This window comes from Falco biarmicus, chromosome 1 (assembly GCF_023638135.1).
Source record: "Falco biarmicus isolate bFalBia1 chromosome 1, bFalBia1.pri, whole genome shotgun sequence".
NCBI classification, from domain to species: Eukaryota; Metazoa; Chordata; class Aves; order Falconiformes; family Falconidae; genus Falco; species Falco biarmicus.
Genome location: NC_079288.1, coordinates 114,013,121 through 114,019,224, shown reverse-complemented (window position 1 = coordinate 114,019,224; position 6,104 = coordinate 114,013,121).

The window sequence follows — 6,104 nt, the reverse complement described above, 5'->3', positions numbered from 1 at the left end:
TCCCTTTGTGGGTGGGGATGTTGCCAGACGTGCCTACGTTCATGTAATATTCACTCACTTTTTCCCTGCCGTGCAAAGTTTGTGCATTATTATTTTTTCATTGCTGGAAATGTTCACTGTGAAGCAAGCTACATCCTAGTAGACACTGTAGAAGCACAAAATGGAAAGAGCAGTCCAGTTCTTGAACACTACCAATGTAAATATGGGCAAAGAGAGAAGAGAGAACAAATAGATGGAGCATGGAGATAATAACAAGACAATCAAGGCCAGTAAAACAAGGAATGATCACAGAAAGCAAACTGGAGCTCTTCCGTAGGTATCGCATCAAAAGGTAGTTTGACAGAGAGTCACAAAAAGAAAATGAAGTAGTTTTGCTGATATTTATGAGAGTACATGAGGTGGATCTTCATCAGGAAAAATGTTAAGGTGTTTACAGAGGAATTTTCAAAAGCACATAAGTCATTTTAGAACATGTACCCTATTGGGTTTTAATACTCATAAAGCACTTTGAAAGTGAGGGGTGCAATTTCTTGTCCTCCTGATCCACTTTTAAAATACAGATAAATTACAATATAAACAAAATCAAATTGCTTTACAAGATACTGTCAAGCATAATTCTCTTAGAGTCCCAGGTGCGGTAAAATAATTTCATGGCCTTTGGTGAATCATTTAAACTGTCTACAACAATGTCTATTTCACAAGCAAATCGTGGGCCACAATTAATCTTTTGCAAGGGTTCTATGAGACAGTAGGGAAGACAAACTTTAAATGACCAAGCATTAAAGGCCTCTTACCTTCAAAAGCACTGGTGTTTGTGCAGCATTGGTAGAAAGCAGGAGTCACAAATACCCAACAGAGCACATTCAGGCAGGGATGTCTGGTTTGGCAGCACTGCTTGAACCGAGGTATGTCAGCTGCTGTAACCATCCCCTTACCATGGTGGGTTGCAGAGCAAGAGGATGTTCATTGGTCACGGTTTAGCTTTGATGGGAACCTGCCTAATACCAATAAGAAACAAGAATTTGCATGTTCTGTGCAGTCAGACAGTGCCCTCAGAGGCAGAGGTTTTATGGCAATGCCTTCCAACCTGCCTTCATCTACTCTGAGAGGAAGATCCTTCTCCAGCACTAGCAGAAATACAGCTACACAGCAGGTCAATACTAGCAGCAAACACAGGAAGCGAGCATGAGCTAGGAAGCTGTTACCCTTACAGTGATAATAAGCAGTGCAAGAAACAACACAAAACAAGAATCCTTACAACAGAATGAAGTTCTGAATGGTGAACGGCCAGACTGTAAGGTGACTGGCCTAAGGGGATGATGAGGGTAGCAAGTACCTTCAAGCCCTCCCCAGGGGACCAACCTAAGCCAGATCTTTGTTGAAGAACTGAAACAGCAATTCTTTTTATCAGAAAGAATGCTCCATGTATTTATCAGGTGTCTGAATTACATTAAGCTAAAAGAGCATTAACAAACCAAAAGCAATTTATAGCCACTTAAATAAATACTAATTTTCCTCTCTGTCATCCAAATTTTCCTACATTAGTTTATAACACTGTAAACCTTCTGTGATTCTCTCACTGCCTTTAAATCATTCTAGGAAAATGAAGATACTCAAACCCATGTAACAACCACATAAAATAAAAAGTATCAGTCATCTTTTTATTTGGATAAGTTCTAGATCAAGCTGTCAGTATACACGATGTAATTTTTTAAAAGATGAGGCTAGATCTGCCTCATTTTTTTAAATGTTTTGGGCCACCCATAATGAATTTTCATTTACTTATATTCTAGATAATAGGTAGTGGAGAATTTTGTCTTCGATAAAGAAAAAATATTCTTTTTCTACACATATTTCTGCTTTACATGAAATGAACTTTTACTTTAAATAGGTCTTCTCCCAGGAGAATGAGATCACTGAAATCAGGGCAGAAAAGTCCATAGTACACCCTGACACATGATTCAACATAAATAAGCTCTAAAAAGATTAGTATATTTGTTTATCCATATGTTATTTATAACATTGAACATTTGCTTCTACGCTGCACTGTTGAAAGCATTTTCTTTCCAACCAATTTCAGTGCACACAGAGCATCAGAAAAAGACTGTACTTCCCCCTGATTAAAAGAAATCTGATACTGAAACTGGAACTGATTAAGACTGTGCCCAACTGTTCAGAGAACCAATTATTTTACACATTAACCTAAGCTCCCCTCAGCAGCTACTGTAAGCAAAGAACATGTCAGATCCTGGTTTAAGATGAAGACAAAATACCACCACTATTGAATTATCACTGGCTCCATCTGTGCTGAAATTTAAAATGGAATCCAAATAAAAATGTATTTACACAGTTTCACATTTGAGTACACATCTGACCCTGCATTGTTATTCCATACTCCATGATTTTTTTTTTTCCATGGATCTTAAGTAATCTAGAGGTACAGCAAATTGTCTTAGTAATCCACATTTTTACTAAGCAATTCAGCTATTCAAACCAAAAAACTGCTACAATTCCTTTTGTTGTTAACCATTTGAATTAGTGCATGCAACACTGCACAAAATATGGACAGGCTGACTTTGGAAGATTATCACAGATTCCAAACCAGGATAATCTGAATTAGATATATTACTTTGTTGCTAAGATTTCTTTGGGGGATTTGAATATTGGAACTAAATTCACAAAAGCAAAAAACCCCACAATCTTCACAGGTCAATGAAAGAGCAACTGTGCAAACTCTTCCAAAAAATCACTAAACTGCACTGATATTTCTGGCAGAAGATAGAAACTAATTGTACATTCTGATTACCAGTGTGACGACACTGTGTCTTAGGGCTAAATTACTCCTTGCAATCTGCTCACTTAAGTGTGAAATCTTGAAGGATGTCTTTACAAGACCAGCATAATGTACTTCTTACGTTGTCCCTGATTTTGGAGGATCTATGCTAGTGGGTCTGCATCTGACTTCTGTTTCATTAAACATGATTGCATGTTTGCATAAAATACTCTTCATCTTCTGTCCCTTGTTATTGTCCAGAGCTACTGTGTTTCCTGCTCCGCAGTACTTCATTGCTGGGTGAACTTACTCAGTGTACACAATGTGTACAATCTCTGTAGTGTTTTCAGGGTTCCTTGAGCCAGGAGTCAGATACCTTTGCTAAGTGTTAGAAGGAAACAAGGCATATGTGGTCACGTCTGCGTGTCTGCCCTCCTCTTGCTCATGGTAAGCATTAGAATAAAAGGTTCAATTTCACTTATATTTGACAGGAGTTACAGATTTCAGCGATGTAATGCTTCAACACTGCAGGTGGGCTCTAAAAGCCAATTTGACCTGATCAAACAGACTTTCTTCAGGTAATGAAGGACCTATCTAACCCACAACAAAGAGATACTTAAACCAGTGGCAACCAAACTCCAGTGTCAGAAGTCAGAAGCAGGAGCAGCCCAGCTGTGCCCCTGTGAATGAAAAAATTGCATTAGTTATTACTTGAGGCAGGGCACAGACATACCTGCTCAGGCTGGAACTAAGTTGGGTATCTCCACCATGCAATGTAGGTTAGATGCAGTCAGAATGATGACTGAGGATGAAAGGGACCTCTGTCAGATATTTCTGACACAGTGTTTACTGAATAATTCAGAATATTGTGTGCATAACCAAAGAAATACTGAATTGGGACTTACCAGCACTGACACTCTTTTAAAAATAAAACATGAATAACAAACAATGACTTGCTTCACAACTGTAAGCAAGTAGCTGCCAGGAAAGAGTCAAGAATCAGAAGGGAGCTAATGGTGAAACTATAGACATATGAAGTCTGCCTTAAGGTCCAAGCCAGGTATTTTTAAACAGAGACCCCCCCCCCCCCAAAAAAAAATAGATGCTAAGAGAAGGCTGTGACTGACTTACAACTCATAAACCCATATTGGATTTTTGATGGCTTAAGTGGAGAAAGAAAAATCCTGGTTATGACCTGGGGCAATACTTTCAGACCCTGGGAAAGCCAATGCTTAATCTTTGGCAAAATAATTAGAAAAAAGGAAGTCATACAGTTCATGAAATCTATAAAGCCTGACCAGTGGTAATGACAGCACTATGGAAGTAAGAGAAAATTTAGACTCCATGTATGCTATAAAAAAACCAAACAAAACCCTCGAAAAAACTAGGAGAAGAAAAGCACTAAGACCTCAGAGTTTAAAAACGGTGCATAGATCTTACATGCTGTAACAAGCACAAGGCAAAACAAGGCACAAACCAAGGCGCAAGACACATTGGATTACTTCACTTAGGAGGAGTCTACACCTCAGCAGAGCAGAAAAGTCCCAGGCAAGGATGACCAATTGAACATTACAGTAGCACCACTGAAAACAATGAAACTTCTTTTGTGCCACATTATCAGGCATATACCGAAACATTTTGTTTTGTTAGCTCAGGGCAAAGGATTTCATACAAGCCAAAATGCTGGGTTAGTGAAAAAAGTGTTATAACGTAACAATAAGAAAAGGTACACAGAGATGCTTGATTCCTCACAGGATATATACCTCTTTTAATACTGGCAAATCCCCAGGCTCTAATAATGTGAAGCACTTATTTTAAGGTACACACCAATCAAGCCATGGTCATATCTCTCGGGGGTAAACTTTCTGTTCTGTGAAACTTAACTGCCTACTTTCTTCTTTTTTTTCTCCCCCCCCTCCTCCCCGCCCGCCCCCCCCCCCCCCCCCCCCCCCCCCCCGGATTCACCACATATTTTTTATTACTTTTTAATGATAATGTGCATTTGGTCCTCAGTTATTCCTTCAAATGTCATCCATAAAATATATATCCAGATCTGATAGCATCAACATCTTTGATATTTGGTCTTGGACAACCTACATTTTTTTACAATATTCCTTTACAATACATACACATAATATTTGAAGAACGAGACAGCAGAAATTTGTAAGTTTGAAAGGTCATTTGCACTCCTCATATGAAGAAATGGCAATAAAAATAAGAGATTTATGATACAATTTACTCCTTCATTAAGCAGCAGACATTGTAAGTATCAGCCAATGGCTGTAAGCATTTTAGTACAGGTTCTGCCTAGTATCTCATTAAAAACTGATAAAAAACCAGCATTCTAACTTAAGCTACACCTGCTACTTTTCCAAATGAAGTATGCTATCACATTTTTTACAAATTAGAATATATATCTATTTGGAGGCATGTGCAACTACCAAACTTTTCACTAAAATTGTAGAAATATCACATAGTGAAAAACCTTTCAAGTCATTTGTGCATAATATGCAGTGAAGTACAATGCTTATTATTTTCTTCACCTACTGAATCTTTTCTTTCTAGAGAAAGGTGTGATATTTGATACATCTTTTAGGGCAGATTCAATGAAGTATCCATTGTTCTCTGCCATAGCCTTGCAGCTGACTTCCACAGTCCATATTCTGTCTAATTTGAGTCACAGATGACCTTGCAGGCAATCTACTTTTATTACTTTCTGTCAGATAGCTGGGCTGATGTATAACTCTATTTCTATAAACAGGCTATTTCCACAGCAGGTATCTGAATTTTATCAAATGTATCATTTCATCAAAGGAAACTCTTCATATAGGCATGGCTTTTCTTGTTTTAAGAGCAGTCTGTACTTGAAAGAGATGATCACCATTACAATTTTTTTTCCTGAAATCATTGAAATCATGGCATATAAATTCCTACATAATGCCACATTTTCATATGAACACACTCGAGTTGCATTTGTATTGCAAATGTATGCATGCAAAACAGGCATTTGCACAAGCAAAATAGATAAAGGACTACACAAATTCAAGGGGTTTTGGCATAACTTACCCTGATTCTCCATATTTAAACATCTAGCCTTACATATCCTAAACATAATGCAGTTTATGTCAACTTTAAAATCTGGGACATTCACTGTGAACATTTTGTGCAGTGCAAGAGAAGGAAGAGAGATGGAGCCCCCAAAAGTTCACTTTTTAGACTGTCAGGGCTTTGAAAACTTATGCACATGCTACCTGTGCAACATAAGCTGTTGGCATATACATTGCCTCTGGGTAGTTGTTGTGAATGTCTAGGTACCTTAACCCTTCCTGAC